Raw genomic sequence first — 19,971 nt, forward strand, 5'->3', positions numbered from 1 at the left:
GAAGCCTAATTCTCTTTAGAGTATAAATAGAATCCAATCTGGACAAGACCCTGGCCTGGGAAGAAACTCCATTTCTTGATCCCCTCCATTAGAGTTTTAGGGAGGCCCGATTCACGACAGGTAAAACGAGCCAGAGAGGTCCAGACAGAAATGACTTCCCCTACGTAGATGCCTGGAGGCTGTTGATTCTCATGAACAAGTCATGTTCTTAGCAGGACGAGCTGAAGACTTTTAGCCCACCCCCTCATTAAATGTTCACCAATCAGGGTTGAGTTTCACTTGTCAGAGGAGTTCCCTTTCAGAGTGTATACATCTGATTTAAGGCATTTCAGAATCTCCCTTGATGATCTATGGTTACTTAGAGAAATCATTGAGCATCAGTTTATTATTAGCTAGCCTAGTTAATAAATTGATCATTAATTACCCAGAAACTGTCTCTCAGGGGTTTTCTTTCACGACATTAATATCTTTATAGAATTTTACTACCTTCCAAACCTCTCTAACAGGTGTGGCACTTAAGCTGCATTTATTTTCATAAGGTTCTTTTTGCATATGCTTATCAAGTTGCTCTTGTAACGTGAGATAGCCAAATGTTTTGTGAAATGGTGTTTCTCATTCCATAATTCCATTATTTGTCTCTCCATAAAGAACCTGTGAACCACTCTCCAAGTTAGGAGCAACTTACTTGCATCTCATGATTTCTTTTACACCACAAATGACAATGTTAATGTGGGTTAGTTTTCCTGGTAGTATATTGGCTGATTAGTTATTGGACAATGATGCTGTATTTGGAATATCATTGATTCAATGAATGTTTTAAGGGTGGCCTAAAATTTCCATTGCTTAGCTCTTTCTATACTGTTTTCCATCACTGTTGCTACAAAAATAAAAGCAGACTACTTAGCACATTATTTATATTTTTGCTTCTTGTGAATTCTATGGCCCATCCATATTGGCCTACTCCACTCCATTCATCACATACAACATCTTCATCTCCATGCTTTTCCATGATTTGTCCCTCATGCCTGGAATGCACTACCTCATCACCTCCAGCTCTTAGAGTACCTTTTTTCCTTCTTCAACATGATGTTTTTTACAATCCCTTCAATTTCCAGTGCCCTCACAAAATTTCCTTGCATTATTATGTATATACTTACATGTTTATATTTTATTTCTCATGCTAAAAGACAAGGCTCTTGAAAGCAGAGTCTTTCATGTTTCTATTAGGATTTTGAATGTCAGGAACACAGTACATTTTTGTTGATTGATTTTGTGGGTTACAATGGCCAAGGAACTCATCACTTACTGGTGATGAACTTCTTCACACAATTAGATTGACCCTTCAGTAACAGACAATCTGACAATGGACCAAATTTAAACCTTTCCAGAATGGTAGAAACTATAATAGCTTGTGTTTCTGATATAGCCTTTAGCCCAAAGTCACCTCCATGCAAAACAGAGACATCAGCGTAGGACCATCAAACGGTCAAAAGTTTTGTTGTTGTTGTTGTTGCTACTGTTTTCAAAAAACTGTATAATCAATAAAAATAACAAAATTATACTCTCTCTCCTCTTTAATAGCCATATGGGACCCTGCTGTCCAACTATACCAACATGAGTACTATTATCTTATTGTAAAAAGAATATACTGCGGGATGCGGGGGGGAGGGGGACGAACAGATGGTACAGTAAATAGAGCACCATCCCTGGAGTCAGAAGGACCTGAGTTGAAATCCAGTCTCAGACACTTGAGACACTTACTAGCTGTGTAACCTTGGGCAAGTAACTTAACCCCAATTGCCCCGCCTTCCCCTCTAAAAAGCAATATATATGCTAGGAGTTATGAGATTGGACCAAGTCTATGGAAGCGTAGAGCTTGGGGTGCCAGATTAGACACCTGTATTTATAGTATGATTGGAGGGGGTTCGTTTAACAGAAAAGCTAGCTGTAATGGTAAAGTAATTTGAATTAGAAGATCCCTTTGTGTTGGCAAAGGTAGCAGGCACTTAGCACAGTAGCTAATGCTATATATATAAGAAAATCCCTAGAGAGGCACAGTCAGAATTTCTTGGGGCCAGCATCTGGTGGCAGAGCAGCTACAGAAGAGATGGAATTATAGTTTACTAGTGACCCAAGGGGTGGAGGGGTTTGTGTATGACACTTAGTAATTGATTGCTGAATAAGTGACTGATTAAGTTAATCAAGACTTTGCCCCAAGAGTGGAAGACTTTGACTATTATACTTTGAGACTATATTGTGATTTTATTATTCTGTGATTTTCTGTGATACTTTGCCCCATGAGTGGAAGACTTTAACTATTATACTTTGAGAAGTTGTAATATTGTGAATGCTGTACCTTGGTTTTCTGTTAAAGTTTTGTTTTGATTTGTTATGGAATAAATAGAGTGTTCACTATACTGTATAATCAGAACCTTAAAAGCTGTTCACAGTAGCATTCTTCTGGAAAGCTTCTGTGCATGGCATTACACTAGCCTTCTTGCATGGCCCCCACCTACATATGGCCACAGCCTCTCCTTCCAAACTCCTCTCTTGAGCCCTCCCAGGGAGACTTCCCCTTATTCAACGTCTCCACCTGCCCCACAATCAGGAACAGATTTCCTGTCAGAAATGATGGGGGTAATGAACTTGCTTGAGAAACCTGCCTCTGAAAGATTCTTCTTCAACCTCCTTTCCAGTTCTGAAATCTGCTTATTTGTAACTTAGATTTTCATCAAGTAGAAATATTCTTTAGCTTTTGCTCTGTTTTGGAAACTATACAAAATATAATAATCCATAAGATTCTCTTTTAGTTTGCTGGGACATTCCCAGTGGGTGAAGGAAGTAGAGAAAAGAATTCCCATGTCTGACAATTTAAACAAAATTTAAATTTTCTCTATGTACTTTGCTATCATAGAACCTTCTTCTTGTTGGTTTTCCCCTCAATGAGGTATGTAGATCAGAAACAGTTAGGACTGATCCTGTAAGACAGCTTTACTACTCACTTATTAATTAAAACAACAATTATAAACTTAACTTTAAAGAATAGGAAAACTTTGGATTTAGCTTGTGTCTTCTCTCTCTCAGTGTGATTTACAGGGCTTTATTGGTAAATGTTTAACAACCATTTCTCCCTCCAAAAAAAAGTACCCATGGTAAATTTAATCTGCATTATTAATAATTTCTCCATCACTTTCTTAAGTTTGGAGAGAATCAACAAAATGATAAATGAAGCCTTGTGTAGCATTTGCAATTTTGATTGCTGAGGGGTTTGAGTTTACCTCTAGAAAGTGGAGGAAAAGCATGTAAGTACCCCCATCAGAATTGGCCCTCTCACAGCAGAAAGTCAACAATAAGCAGACCTGCCTTTTTCTTCCACCCCAGGCCTGTTTCAGGGGATGAGAGGGAGGGGGACCACCAGTTATCCCCAATAGTGGTGGTTCAACCCCTACATCTGCCTTTATGACTTGCTCTATTTCTACCAGTCTATCAAATCTCCATCATTCCCTCTACCTCCTTGAGCCCTTCTTACCCTGATACTATAATGAACTTAATGTTCCCAAAGCTCCTCCCCCAGCCCTTTACTCCCTTGTCTCCGAGTACATTTCTTGTTTCTCTGGAGGGCTTCTTTGTGTCTGAGAGGCTGCATTCATATCCAAAAATATTATAACAATTAAGAGGTGTCAGAGATTTTAGAAGTCATCTAATTCAACCATCTTACTTTATAAATAAGGAAGTTTAGGCTAATTCAGGGAAATATCTTTGCCTCCTTTAAATATGCCATCCCTTCTTTATGGACTGCAGTAAGCATCATGTTTTCTCACTATGGCTGAGTCATGACTTCTTGTTCAGAAGACATCATTGTCAGGATATAATTCCCCACTGAAATCACTCTGGATTGGTGAACAAGGTATGGATCAACTGGCAAAAGCTGGGAACAAGGTTTGCTAATAGAACCTTCAGCCCTTTGTGAGCATGAACTCCTTTAAGGTTGGGACAGATTGATTATCCCAGAGGGAGACTGTCCAGAAGGTCAACTGTCCCTTAAAAGGCAGTGTTTTGAAAGAGATTCCATCTGCTCCCATTGAAGGGCTTCCTGCTGCTGTTTCCAGCCTTGGCATGCACTTGTCTTACTATCTCTGTCTATCTGATCCTGACCAGGCTTTCTGTCCATACATTTGTTTGCTTTTTCTATTTTGCCTTTGTATAACAATAAACACCACTGCTGGGCACTGGTATACACATCTCCTCTCCACTAAAGGTTCTGTACTTAGGTACAGTCTGGACCAGGTTCAGTCCTGCAGCAATCCTGCTTCCAATGAAATGGGTTAGACTCCTCCAACCTCGGCATCCTAGGAACAAATAACTTAAAAGACTATATTTTGGCTAAAGTCTAGATCTCCCTAAAGGAGGAATTTAAAAGGTACTCAATTTAAAATGTAATTCAGGTATGGGACAGGCATTTATTTCTTGCACACAAAAGAAAAATTTAAAAACATACAAAAGACATTGCATGTTGACAGAAAGTCAAATATCGCCCCTTCCCCCACCATGTAAATTTAACAGTAGGGACTATCTTTTTTTTTGTTTGCATTTGTAGCTCTACTGTAGTATAGTGGCTGCTAAGAAACTGAGTAGATTCTTAATAAATGTTTTATTCATGCAATAATTTGACAATTAAACCTCGACAGAAGACAAAGTAGATTTCAAGAGTACTGAATAGGCAGTGTTAACATTTGACTTAACTCTGCCCCATATCCCTCAAAGTATGTGGCTTCTGGAAAACAAGCAGGGATTTGGCTTTTTCTTCCTGCCTTACTCTCTAGATTTCTCTTCCCCTTTTCCAGGTACCTTCCTACCATGGAGAAAACTCCATACTGAGGCCTCACTCTCCCTCACTGGGACCACCATTTTAGGAAGGAACCCAATCATGCTTTACCTCACACTTTGACTCACCCTCCAGACTTCCTCCCCTCCTCTTCATCACTACCTTACCCTGTCTTGATTACTCCTCATCACTGCTTTTCCAGTCCCCCCTCATATACTATCTTCTTCCATTAGAATCTAAACTTCTTGAGTACAGAGACTATCTCCTTCACTCATTTTTAAAACACATATGGCACTTACTACTGCTCCAGGCACATAAGCACTTAATAAATGCTCTGCCTACCAATCTATCTATCTGCTGGTGGTCATCTTCTCCAAGAACGGTGAGAGTAGCTGTCAAGTATTCTTCCTGCTGCCGCCAGCCATCTCCATCTAAAGGACCCAGATCACGAATCTCTTGAACTTATGCGTTGACCTTCAAGTCTGGTTTTATCCACCCTGGGGCTAAGGATCATTCACCTAAGATCAGAAAAGAATAAACATAAAACAGGTCAGAGGGAGTCAAAGAGAAAATGTTTCTATTTCTATTATGCAAAATATTGTTGCCCTAGCCAAAAGGACCCTTATAGCAGTCCAGATGAAGTGAGTTTAGTAACACTCAGCTAATCCAGTGGCTGGAGGTAGAGAAACCCTGCAACTGGCCATTGAAGAGGGTGCCCAGGGCACCAACAGATAGAGCTGTTCAACAGTAATGCCATACTCTGAGAAGAACCCAGTAGTTGAGCTACTTGCCCAGCCTGAGTTGACAGCAGCTGCTTACTGAACCTTGAAATGGAATCATCACAGCCAGTAAGTGACTGTCTTTGACAACATACCTGTAAAAAGGACATAGAGACCTTGCAGTTCTGGAGCTGCGAGTTCTTGGACACATGTGTCCCCTATAAGTGTGTCTCACTAGCATTATATTTTAAATTCATGCCCTCTCTTCCCCCCGACCCCAAACATTAGGAGATTTTTGTGGAAGAGTATGTCCCTGGTATGCTATGCCATTTGGGTAAATTCCTTTGAGAAAGAATTAACTGAACCTACTGGCTGATTATTAGAGGAAGCACACCAATGGGGACTTGTGAGCTAGCATTTAGGGAGGATAAGATCTCAAAGGGTTATTTCTAGGATATTTTAAGTGTAGCAGCCATCCCTTCAGAGATCCTACCTGCTAATGGATGTGAGTTGGGCAAGTGACCTCGAAGGTTCTCATTAAATTCTCCATCTCCTGCCTGTAGCATAGTGCCTAGCATATAGTATAGACCTGCACAAAATACAGCCTGTGGGCTACTTGTGGCCTGCCAAAGGGTTTCAGACAGCCCACAAAAAATGTAGAGGATATAAAAGGAAGGAAAGATGTAATGAGCACTTTGTTCATGCCCCACTTAACCCATCTTCCAATAGTCACTATTGTGCCCATCATGTAACTTGGGGGTGGTGGGTCGCCACTGTGCATTCGCTCCTCTTTGTCACATGACCTGCAGCAACCAACCAAGTCTAAAAGGAGTAAGAGTCATATTTTTTTCACTGTGTTTTCGGTCATTACTGGCATTGAACAGGGACAAAGTAAGTGCAGCCATGTACCAATGCAGCTGACACCCGCTATGCAATGAGCGGCAAAAATGTAAGGGCTTCTTCCCCTCCCTCGATGTGCAGTTGCCCTCCAACTTACATGAGTGTCTGGCACTATTTCCAAGGTCAGACACTCAGTTCTGTATTTCTTACTATGTGAGCAGTTGCTGTGGAGATTTTGTGGTTCTAACATTGAAGTTTCTGTGATGACTCTGTAAAATGGGTGATAAAAAGAAACAGAAGATCAAATTGGAACAGAGTGTTTAATCCAGAGCGGACAAATAGATACTTGGTTACTTATACAAGAGACAAAATATTGTGCCTTGTTTGCTGAGAAGTAATAGCCTTCCAAAGAAATACAATCTTCCTGGCCATTTCAAATCAAAACATCCTGACTTAAGTAAATTGGAAACCAATGAAAAACAAATTAAAGCATCCAAATTGTTGAAAAATCTCAATGGAGAGTAATGGTCTTTCAAGAAAGTAAACTTAGAAAATGAGATGGCCACTAAAGTTAGCTTTCAAATTTCTAAGAAGTGTTTGTTGATTGCAGTTTCTGGATTATGTCCCAATAAAAAATAGTGTTTTTGAGAATACAAATTTGTCCTGTATGACCATACAGTGAAGAGTAGCTTATGATAAACTAATTGCTGATAAGTGTAACTATAAGTAAATGGTAAGAAAACCTGAAAAATGTATTAAAACTTGTACTCCTTAGCAAAGTAACTTTTCTAACATTAATGTGATTTCATGATAAATATAAATCTTAAGCAATACGTGTAATTAATTGAAATTTCTCCCTTTATATGTGGTTTATTTGAAAAATAGTTTAATCATTAATTAAACTTTTATTTGGACAGTGAGTCACTAAAAACATATCTGTGACCTGAAGAAGTTTAGCCTATTTTAATTTTGGCCCCTGCCTACTGCCAAGTTGAGCAGGTCTGCTATATTAAGTACCTAACAAATTCAATTAACCTAGCAGCACTTCTGAATCAAAATTAACATCTAACAGCAAACCACATATTCCTTGACCAACCAGTTTCAGGACTTCTCACCACAAGATCATAGTAGAGTCCAGCCTCACACTGTTGTTGTTCAGTTGTTTTCAGTTGTGTCCAACTCTTCATGACTCCATCTGGGTTTTTCTTGGCAGAAATATTGGAGTGATTTTCCATTTTCTTCTCCAGCTCATTTTACAGATGAGGAAACTGAGGCAAACAGGTAAGTGACTTATCCAGGGTGACACAGCTAGCAGGTATCTGAAGCCAGATTTGGACTCAGGAAGACTCATCTTTCTGACTTCACGTTTGGTTCTCTATCCACTTACCACCTAGTTGCCCCTCCAAACCCACTATCTTCATGATAAGAAAACTGGGGCTAAGAGAGATTTAGCAACTTGCCCATTATCATACAGCTAATAAATGTACAAGGCAAAATTTGAACTCAAGTCTTACTAACTCCAAGTCAAGAGCACTATCCACTGCACCATGCTGCCTCTCATCCATCACCCTCAAGTCAACTTGGCCCATTCAAGCAAGGAATCAGAAAAAATGAACTGCTTAATAGATGCTGCCTCTTGTCAACAAGAGAAATACACAGTAATTGGCAACGGAGAGAAAGATAGCTAGGGTTATTCAATATGGATAAGTTGTTAAGACCCAAAGTGAACTTGAGGAAAAATTAAAATGTCAGCTAGATATGTTCTGTATTGAGAGGTATTGCGCAGTGGTGAGACTAACCTGTCTAAAGTAAATGGTTAGGCAAAGGGTGAGGAACCTGTGGTCTCCAGGCCCCATCTGGTCTTCTAGGCCGTCAAGTGTGACCACATGTGGCCTCAAGGCCACAGGTTCCCCGTTGGCTCATGGGGCTAGGCAACGCCCAGGGAAAGCATGTAGCTTTCCTTCCCCTCTCCTTCAGTGTTTCCATTGTGTGGCCTCACCTACTAACCCCCCAGGGAAGGCAATAACAGGCCTTATGAGGTAGGTCTGTGATGGATCCACCATCAGAACCTGTGCTCCTCTAGAACTTTTAGAGAACTCATCAAAGAGAACATACAGCAGTGGGGACTATAAGTCTCTATTCTAGGCTTATTACACATTAGTACACATTAGATGACTTCTTTTCAATCAGACTGAGTTCCTACCAAACAAACAACCCCACTTGCTAATGTTTCCTGTACATGAGTTTCCATCTTCTATCCCCATGCCTTCCCATAGGCTGGCCCCATGGCCTAGAATGCATTCCCTCCTCACTTTATCTTTTTTTTTTTCTGAGGCTTAGCTCAAGTACCACCACTTCAAGCACAAGATCTATCTGGATCTCCCCAGTAGCTAGTGTCCTCCCCACCCCCAAATTACTTTGTGTAAAGGCGTGAGATTTTGAATAGTCTATTTGCATATGAAAGGGTCACAGCTGAGGTCTGACAGACAATGGATTTGTCCCTGGGTGTAAATAGCCTCAGGGAAAATTTTAAAATGGAAGAATTAACCCAGGAGGGGGATTGGAAAGGAAATAGAGCTGGGGTTAGGAAAGAGAAAGCTGCTGAGACAGAGGGGGTGTAACTGGGAAAGGCTTTCTGCAGGTTTTTAGGATTAGGGTTCTGATTCTCTCTGAAAGAACCCTGAGGCCAAGCACTGCTATTGAGCCAGAAGCTGGAGGATATGGTGGAGACTATAGCCAAGCAAGGAAACCACAAGGCTGTTGGGCAAGTTGCTGTGTAAAGATGTTCTGAGAAGATGGGGGTGGGGGGTGAGTGCAGGAGAGAGAGGTGTCATTTTCTCTATCCACATGTATTCCCCATTAGGGAAAGGGGGTCCTCTTATGCATGCTATAATTATTAATTCTCCACACTGATAAGTTATAGGTTGGTGGGAGAGTGTGCCCTAGGTTTGGGAGGGGAGATGATCTCATGTAAATTTTCTCATTGTGGAACTCCAATAAATAAATGCCACAGTCATGAGCTTTTTGTTTTGGGAATCCAAACTTAACCATGCTGGGGAACCTAATTAAAAGTATGAGTTGGGGGTAGCTAACATTTATATTTGTAGTGTGGCCTTGTGAGAATAAATTAAAGGTATAAATTAAAGAATTAAATTAAGGTAATAACCTTAATAAAGTAGTCTGTCAATTTAGTATAACTAATAATGTTCTATTGATATAGTATAGCTATTGATATCATATATGCTATAATATTGATATAGTATAACTGATAATATTCTCTTACTTCCATAGCAAAGTCTATCAACTTAATATAACTGACTCTGTTTTGTTTTAAGTCCCTATTTGTGATTCAGCTATTTGGAGGAAATTGTTTTTTAGTAATAAGATAAGAACTTGTGTGATTTGGTGTGGGTATCATGTATGCATTCTTAAACAACTAAATATATATACAAACCCTCTGATAAGACAGATCACCAATGAAAAAATATTACAAATTATTTTATCAGTATCTTTGAAGTAATTTACCTATCAAATTATGCAGTAAACAATTAAAGAATACTCATTGTGGGGAGGCCAGGTGGGGCGGCCAGATAGTGCAGCAAGTGGGAGCACTGGCTCCAGTGTCGGGATGACCTGGGGATCAAATCTGGGCTCAGATACTCAGCACCACACACAGGAATAACTGGCCGTGTAACCTTGAGCAAGTTACTTAACCCAGATTGCTTAAAAAAAAAACCAGAATATTCATTGTTCAAAGTATAAAAAAACCACCCGAGACACCAGACATCAGCCTCTTCCTTTGTGGCATAGTTAGCTTCTGCTTTCTTTCCCCCACTTGAGATTCTAGCAAGTCCATATTGATGCCCGCTGGTTGTTAGAAACAGAAAACCACTCTGGAGGGTGATGTCATCTCCAAGGTAGGCAGAAAGTGAACCTTGTTGAGTCCAGTAAGAAAGAAGTCTACTGGAACCTGTAAACCATCAGATTGGTGGTTTGTTCTTGGAGGATATTGTTTGCACAATTTGAACAAAATTTGGTTGCATGCATTGAGAAATGCGTAGACGTTGTTTCACACCTAGTAGCTCTTCACATTGCACTTGGTGCACTCAGGGAACTCATAAATGGTTGTTGAGTGCATCTGGTTGAAGCTTTGGCTTTAAAGTCACACATCTGAGGCATCATTTTTGATAGTTTTTCACCTGAAAGTCTAATCATGCCTAACACTGTGACAGTAGAAGCCAACTCTAGGAATTATGCACTGCATTATTTTGGGGGGTTGGGGGTGAGATTGCAATTTCATTGGTGTAGGAAACTCCCAGTGAGGAATCTCCTTCTAGCAAGATAGCCTGGTTTCTGTTCTGTAATTTGTAGTCTTAGAGGATTGCCTGGAGCACTGAGAAATTTGATTTGCCCAAATGACACAGTGGGCCTGTGTCAAAGAGGCAGGGCTTTAAACTAGGTCATCCTGGTACCAAGGAGCAATTTCTATCCACTATGCCACATATTGCATGTAGCAGGCAATTAATGCATGTTTGCTCAATTGAATTAATTATAACTCTCTTGCTATCATGTGGCCTTTTTATTCACTGCCCAGGACCCATTCATTATTCTGCAAACCACTGATTCTTTTTATTAGTCTTACTTGGAATCCCCTTTGTCAAATGGTTAACCATGTTCTCTTCTGGTTTAAAACACTTGTGGGTTTTATCCCCAAGAGGTCATTAAATATATTACCCAGCCAGATTCTTTTCTCCCCTGTGAGCAAATAGGGTGGTATCGACCCCCCTCTGTCATTTGCCTCTCCATCTCCTTCCCCTTTTTGAGCAAACACCATTTCATTTATGCCTCGTAGTAATTGTTTCATTGTTCCTGTGCCTTCTTGTGTGCAGCCAGGAGGTGGAAGATATATCAAGTCCTGTTCACAAAGCAGAGGTGGGGGAGGGGTAGTAGGATTGTGGCCATCTGCACACAAGGGGAGCCAAAGAGGAAAGTGCCTTCTTCTAAAGGACTTGCTCCTTTAAGATTCATATTACTTTTGAAAAACAAGCTTTACATTCATTGATACAAATAGATCTGTCTTTTTTTTTTTCATGTGTACTGGATAAGGCAGTATCTACTCAGGGTAATTTTTATAGGTTTAGTTTTCAAAGAGATTTGTGTATATGTAGAGAGATTAGGTGGATTGATATGCATGCATATGTATTTATGTAAACAAGAATGCTTCAAATGTGCAGACCCTACCTAGGAATGTGTGTGTGTGTATGTGTGTGTGTGTGCCCTGCGCGTGTGTGTGCCCTGCGCATGTGTGCACTATCTTCCAACATTTTGTGGTAGATTTTATATTTGAATGAGCTCTTCTCTGTTCTATGATGAACGATGCTAACTAAGAAAGATATTTCTGCTTTGTCTTTGAGAAAGGAAAAAGTATTTCTGGACATTGGATATAACAGAACAAGATGCAGATCCAGACCTCCATGCCAAATTTAGAAACTTATTCTTGCAAATCTAAACTTTAAAAATCATTAAAGATTGCCATCATTCCTTATCACAATATTTAACTACCCTTGGCCCAGATGACACAACTTGCAATGCCTAATCACTAAATCAATTTGCAAAAATTTATTAACTATCTACTCTTAGAGAGAGGAAGCAGGAATGGATTTGGAATGGAAAGAAAATCTTGGTTCAGATCTCAACTCTGCTGACTGAACTTATGTGAAACTGAGGAAATCACTTTACCTCTCAGTTTCCCCATCTGTAAGATGAGTGGGCATTGAGTCATCTAACAGTAGATGTTTAACAGGATCCCTTCTAGGGGAAAATTCTTGGTGCTATAAACAAAGTGCTGGAAATACAAAATAAAAAAACAATGCACAAGGTAGTAATGTTTGAGTAAGGAGTTTGTATTTTATCTCACAGGCAATAGGGAGGTCAAACCTGTTCATTATTAAAACTTGTCTGTCAGCTATTGGAAAAATGAAATAGAGAAGAGAGAAGCAACCATTAGGAAATGATAACAATAGTCCATTCTAGAAATAATGAAGGCCTGAACCAGAGTGACTGGATTGGATACAAAAGATGCTTCAGAGACAGAAATTAGGCAGGGCTTAGGAAAAGTAAAAGATAATACCATAGATTTGAGCCTGATGGTTGATAGAAAATGGAAGAATAGTGGAAATAATAAAGATGGTAGAAAAGACAGATTTAGAGGCGAAAGATATGTTGAATTTGAGGTGATTGATGATATCCAAGTGACAGGATCTAAAAGCCACTGATGCCTGGCTTACCCCAAAATAGAGATCAAGCTGATGATGAAATACACTAGTGAAGGATGCTGGAAAGAAAATGATCAGGATATAGAAAGGTATTCTTTCCTTTATGTCACCAGGGGCTAAATATCACCAAGGATGTGTAATTATCAGGTAACCATAGGCTCATTAGACATTAAGACACAACTATATCAGTTAGTCAGGTTCATACTATTAAGATTTTACATAACAAGTTAGAGGGGATGTAATGTGAGAATGGCGGAGAGATAAATAAGGCAATAAACATGAGAGCACTTTGAAAAGATAAAAGCACTTGTACAAATAGATTAGAGGAAGGAAAGAAATAAGCATTTCTATTGAGCCTACCACATGCCAGTACTAAGCGCTTTTTTCCAAACAGTATCTCAATTGAGTGATAGACTTGCAGAGATCTTATAGTTTGTTTGAAAGATAGGGGAACAGATTCCTAGACAGCTGAAGCATTTGTCCCAGCTTGCACAGCTACTTATTAGCTGAGTCAGGGTTCAATTCCAAGCTCCTTAACTCCTTATTCAGTGTTTTTTCCCCACTATACCACATGAAGTGTAGGTATAGTTGGGGAGCTCTCATTGTAAAGGTGGAGGGAATAAATCAGAAAGAATTTGATCAATAGAAGTTCTCTGTATCATTCCAGAATAGCAGTTCTCAAACTTTTTGGCCCCAGGACTTCTTTACACTTTTCTTTTTTTTTTTTGGTAAATAATATTTTTTTCCTAATTACATGTAAAGATTGTTTTCAACATTCATTTTTAATAAGATTTTGAGTTTCAGTTTTTTTTCTCCCTCCCTTCCCTTACCCCTTCCCAAGATGGCAAGCAATCTGATAAAGGCTATACATGTACAATCATGTAAACATATTCCCACGTTGGTTGGTTGGTTGGTTGTTGTCCTTTGTTCTTGAAGAGGACCGAAATGACATCACAATGCTAGATTCAAGTTTCAGTTTGTCCAACTATGGATGATCAGACCAATATGAGCTTGGAATGCTCTACCACGGGTCGGGCACAAATAGTCCATGTGAACATTTGGGGTGGATTCTCTAAATTTGCACATCCTGGTTTTCCTTTGAGCTGTTTCAATTCTGCTTTGCTCATAGAGCACAGCACCTTCTCTGATGTGGGCATGCTATGCTGAGTGGTCCTGTGCCAGTGTCTCCCATGTTATAAATCAATTCCAAAGTTCTTAAAGAGAGACCTTGAGAGTGTCCTTGTATCACTTCTTCTGACCACCATGTGAATGCTTGCCCTGTGTGAGTTCTCTATAAAATAGTCTTTTTGGCAAGCATATGTTTTGCATTCAAACAATGTGGCCAGCCTTTTGGAGTTGTGCTCTCTGAAGCTGTTTGAATACTTGGCAGTTTAGTTTGAGTAAGAAACTCAGTGCTTGGTACCTTATCCTGCCAGGTGATATTTAAAATCTTCCTAAGACAATTCAAATGGAAGCATTTCAGTTTCCTGACATGGTGCTGGTACACCATCCAGGTTTCACAGTCATACAATGAGGTCAACACAATGGTTCTGTAGACCTTCAGTTTGATAGTCAGTCTAATACCTCTTCTCTCCCATACTTTTCTTTGAAGCATCCCAAACACTGAGCTAGCTCTGTCAATGTGTCAACCTCATTATCAATGTGTATGTCCCTGGAAAGTATGCTACCAAGGTAAGCAAACTTATCCACAGCATTCAAAACTTCTCCATTTGCTGTAACCAATGGTTCCACTTATGGTATGGTGGTGGCTGATGGAGCACCTATGTTTTCTTGTCATGTGAAAGAAGAAACAGAACAAAAGGGAAAAGTCACAAAAAAAACTCTAAAAGTGAAAATAGTATGCTTCTATCTGCATTCATACTCCATAGTTCTTTCTCTGGATGTGGATAGCATATTCCATTATAAATCTTCTAGAATTGTTTTAGTTCATTGTGTTGCTGAGAAGAGCTAAGTCAATCAGAACTGATCATTGAACAGTGTTGCTATTACTGTGTACAATGTTCTCCTGGTTCTGTTCTCTTTACTCAGTCACATACACTCTTTTTTTGTTTCTGTTGTTAACTTAATTTTGAAGTCCAATTACAATTATTTTATTTTTGTAGCACTCATCTATTTGTATCCCTATTATGCTATTTTAAAATTTTTATATTTTTTCAATTACACATAATCACAATTTTTAACATTTATTTTTTAAAATTGAGTTCCAAATTCTCTCCTTCCCTGCTTCCCTTCCTCCATTCTTGAGAAGGCAAGCAATTTTACATAAATTGTACGAGTGTAATCATAAAAAACTTATTTCCATATTAGCCATGTTGCAAAATAAAATAGACCAAAAAATAAAAAAAGCATGCTTCAATCTGCATTCAGACTCCATCAGTTCTTTCTCTGGAAATGGATAGCATTTTTTCATCATAAGTTCTTCCAAATTGTCCTGGTTCATTGTATTGATCAGAGTAGCTTGAGTCATTCATAGTTGATCATGATACATTATTTCTGTTACTATGTAGAATGTTCTCCTGGTTCTGCTCACTTCATTTTGTATATGTTGATGTAAGTCTTCCCAGGTTTTTCTGAAATCATCCTGCTTTTCATTTCTTATAGCACAATGGTATTCGATCACCATCATATACTACAACTTGTTCAGTCATTTCCCAATTGATGGACATCCTCTAAATTTCCAATTCTTTGCCACCACAAACCCCTTAACACTCTTAAATATCATTGAGAACCTCTCCCCCACAAAAATCTTTGGTTTGTATCTATTGATATTTATCATATCAGGATTTAAAATGTATTAGTGTTATTATTAATATGGTTTTGATCTCAAAGATCCTCTGAAAGAGTCTCCGAGATTCCTACAGATCCCCTGAGAGTTGCTGCACTAGAGTTCTGGGATTAACAAACTAAGTCTTGATTTTCTACTTAATAATATGAGTCATTTCACAGAGCATCATTTATAAAATGATAAATGATACGATATCACAGGATAGTGATCTCAGTGATCTCTCAGCTTGAACATTCTTCCTGAATTGATGGAACTTGGTAAGTGACTGAATAAGAGGAAAGAAAGTCAAGGAGAACCCAAAGTTTTGAACTTGGCAAACTAGATGAATGGTAGTTCTACTGACCGAAAAATAAAGTTGGGAAGTAGGAACAGCTTTAAGAGAAAATAATGATAATAAAATAACTCCAATTTATAAAATTTTTTAATATTTACAAAATGCTTTCTTCACAAGGAAATTATTATCCCATATTATAAAAGAAAAACTGAGACACAAAAAGGTTATTTAACTCAGGATTTTACAGAGAGAACTAAGTGGCATAGTGGATAGAATACAGTCAGGAAAACCTGAGTTCAGATCCAGCCTCAGATACTCAGCTCCTGAGCAAGTCACTTAAGTTTCAATTTTCCCAACTGTAAAATGGGGGTGATAGCACTTATCTCACAGAGCTGTTGTGAAAATCAAATGAAATACCTTTGTAAGGTGCTAAGCATAGTTCCTGGAACATAGTCAGCACTTAATAAATACCTGTTTCCTTCCTTCACAGAACAGGAAGTGTTACAAGTCAATATGTATAGTGGAAAGTGCCCTGAATCAGTAATCAGATTTGAATTTTGCCCTCACCCCTAACCCCAGTAATTGTTAGCAGTGTAACCATAGGCAAGTCAATTCACCTCATTAGTCTTGGCCTCCTCTTATTTAAAATGGGAACAAAAATACCTGCAGTTTCTGCCTCATGGGGCTATTAGATTAGATAAGATGTTGTATGTGAAGCATTTTACAAAACTTAAAATATGACATCAAGGCCAACTGTTATTACAGCTTGGAGACCAAATTTTAACTCAGTGTCAAGATTAAAAAAATATCTTTGCAAGTAAAATAATGGGCTAAATGAAATAAGAAATTCACTAGAGATAAATGTAAAGCCCCTTATGTGGGTCCAAAAATCAGCTTCACAAATACGAGATAGTGGAGACACGGACAACTATTTGTTATGGATTATCTAAAAGGGAGTCTTGTTCAGGACTAGGTTTGACTAGATGACATATTGAAGTCCCTTCCAACTTTGAAATTCTCTGATTCCATATAGTCAGAAATATAGCCTCCTAGTAAATATGTCCAATTCAATTCAACACTTATACAACAATGCAAAGCTCTGGGAATACAATGAAAAAAACTAAAGAGTTCCTGTTCCCCAACATTACATTCTACTGAAATTGTTATAAGAAAATATGAGGGTGTTTAAGATTCCTTCTAGCTCTAAATTTATGATCCTATAATTCTGTGATCTGCTTTATCATGATTTGATTTAAGGAAACTCAGGTGGTTTTAGGAAATGTGTTGCAAAAATACCCAACACAATAGGAATTATTTACAAAGTCATGGGGAGTCTGTGGTACATGTAATACTTATTAGTGTTGGAAATTCCTATATAGAGTACCCCATACTGATAAAACAATGGATTCTTTTCATATTTGCATAATGTTGGGTAAGGCAGGAAGTCAATCCAAGAGAACAAACGCTCTTTAAGCCCTCAGTATGTACCAGGTGCCATGCTGAGCACTAAGGACTCAAAGAAAGGCAAAACCACCACAGCACATCCCACTTCCTACTTTCAAAGAGCTCCCAATCTAACGAGGGCGAGACAATTTTCGAACTATTATGTACAAACAAGCTACAAACAGAATAAATTGGAGCTAATCTCAGAACGAAGGCACTAACATTGAAAAGGACCACGAAAGGTTTCCTGAAGAAGGTGGGATTTTTCTGAGATTTGGAGGAAAGTCAGGAGGTAGTGGTGAGAAAAAATAGAATTCCAGATAGGGGGGACAGCCAATGAAAATGCAGTCAGGAGATGGAATACCTTATTAAAAGAGCAACAAGGAGGCTAGATGTAACGGCAAGCAAAATAGAATTTTTTGCTGTCTTTCTGGATTGAGTTTTAGCTAATCAAGTACCTTTGAGCCTAGACTTTGATTGTATCAATAATCTTTGATTGGAAAGAGTTACATTGTATTGCCCTTAATAGGCCTAAAGGAGTTTGAAGCTCTCCCCTGCCCTTAATAGGCTGAATGTAATCACATGGAAGCCCGTGGTGGGAGGATCTTGCCAAAAGGGTGGAACAGGAAGGTGGAGCAAAAAGCACTAGCAGAGCTGGGAACAGCAGAACTGAGAGAGAGAATGTTTGTGATGTTGGTGCTCTGTCTGTTGTTCTTTTCCCTGTGGTTACTTTCTCAGACAGAAGATCTGTCTATTGATATGTGTTGATTTTTCAGACAGAAGTCCTGTCTGTTGTTCCATATTGGTTCCTCATAATACCGTGTTTCCCCGATAATAAGACCTATCCCAAAAATAAGCCCTCCCCTTACTGTGTAAGATTCCTCTAAAATAAGCCCTCCCCCAAAAATAAGCCCTATTGAGATTGCTACTGTAGTGAAGGTGATCCCCTGTGCTACACGCTACATTACGGTACCCTCTGTATGCACCGTCCCCCCTCCCCCCCGGGTGAAACGCACGCCTCGCTCCGAGCTGCATCCAATCAGAGCTGCAGCAGTGAGCGCGTCATCCTGTTCTTCCCCAGTGATTTGCTTATTGAATAAAGGTACATTTTTTTGTTCACATTTACCTGTTTATTAAAATTGCTGTCAATGTTAAAATAAGCCCTCCCCTGAAAATAAGCCCTCTGGTGTTTTTCTGTCCAAAAAAATTAATAAGACAGTGTCTTATTATCGGGGAAACACGGTAGAAAGTGAATTGATATGATAGTGCTGGTGTAGCCCTGTTAAGCTTTGTCTTCTTAGAAACAGAAACTGTGAAGAGCTTGGAGTGGAACATCACACAGAACTGAGATATGGAACAGGAGCAGGGAGATGCCTATGTGTGAATCCAGGCAAGAATTGGGAGCTGTCAGCCTATGGAGAAGGGGTTTGGAAGCCAGCCTCTAGTCAAGATGAACAAAGACTTTGCTTTGGATACTCTGTATTGACTGATGAAATTTGTAACCACCTAGGAGTGGATGGTGTTTTGCTCCCTCTTGAGGATGATTGTCTTAAGGATGATTGGAAGTCAGCCTCTAGCCAAGATGAAAGAGGACTTCACTTGAATACTTTGTATTGACTGAGGAGATTGTAACTGATCTGGGGTGGATGGTGTTTGTATTCTGTGCTACCCCTTAAAGATGACTATAAGATATACTGAATGATATGTTTTGTTAAAGACTATGTGGCCACCTTAATAATAAGTTATGTTATGTTGCTGTGAATGTTATACTTTAATTTCTTGAATGTTACATTTTAGTTTATTGCTCAGTAAATAGAGAGTTCATTATACTATGTGATTAGATTCTTAAAGTTATTTACAGCAGCAGTCCCCAGGAGAACTGCTTCTTTACACTAGAGTACTTTAATTATAGAGTAAATAGAAAGGAGTAAATGTAAGAAGACCAATCACTGAATCAATGAATAAACATTTATCAAGTGCCTACTATGTACCAGTCATTGTGCTAAGCACTAGGGATACAAAAGAGGCAAAAGATGGACCTTGCCCTGAAGAAGCCTAAAATCTAATGTGGGAGACATGCAAACAAATACGTATGAAGCCATATGTATATACATACATATATGCATATGTATGTATGTATATGCATATAGCATATGAATATACACGTGTGTATGTATATATGTATGTGTGTGTGTGTATATATATATATATATATATATATATATATACACAGATACACATAGAAACTATATGTAGGATAATTAGGAAATAATTAGCAGAAGGAAGGCATTAGGATTAAGAGAGGTTGGGGAAGGCTTCCAACAAAAGAATAAATTTGAGCTGGAACTTAAGCAAGGGATGTCTTCAGAGCATTCCAGGCAAGGGACAGCCAGAGGAAGTACCTAGAACCAATAGATGAAGTGTCTTTTTTGTGGAATATACTGGCCAGAAGACCAGTATAACTTGATTGGAGTACATAACAGGAATAAGGTGTAAGAAGATTGGAAAGATAGGAAGGGGATAGGCTGTGAAAGGCTTTAAAAGTTTCACAGAGAGACTTCTGAGAGCCAAGATGGAAGAGTAAGCAGTAAATCTCCATAACTCTCCCATATTCACCTTCAAACAACCATAAAATGGTACCCCCCAAAAAATCCTCGAATAGCAGAACCAGCAAAAAGATGGGGTGAGACAATCTTTGAATGCAAGCAACTAGGAAGATCAGCAGGAAAGGTATGTCTCACTCAGGTAGAAGGGGATCCCAGGAGCCCAGTCCAGGACAGGAAGCATTC

At 39.0% G+C, this 19,971-nt stretch overlaps 1 long non-coding RNA gene across 1 annotated transcript in view; it reads right to left on the reverse strand.

Moving 5' to 3' along the window:
- Positions 1–4,450: 4,450 nt before the first annotated feature.
- The window catches only part of LOC138176185 (uncharacterized), a 61,231-nt gene continuing 45,710 nt past the window's right edge, over positions 4,451–19,971 (reverse strand). The window contains exon 3 of the long non-coding RNA XR_011172185.1: positions 4,451–5,343. This is a non-coding gene — a long non-coding RNA (uncharacterized lncRNA). The remainder of the gene's footprint in view (positions 5,344–19,971) is intronic.

The sequence above is a fragment of the Petaurus breviceps genome, unplaced genomic scaffold (genome assembly GCF_028583685.1).
Source record: "Petaurus breviceps papuanus isolate PSGF00001 unplaced genomic scaffold, PetGlider_PUasm1.0 84, whole genome shotgun sequence".
In the NCBI taxonomy this organism is placed as follows: Eukaryota; Metazoa; Chordata; class Mammalia; order Diprotodontia; family Petauridae; genus Petaurus; species Petaurus breviceps.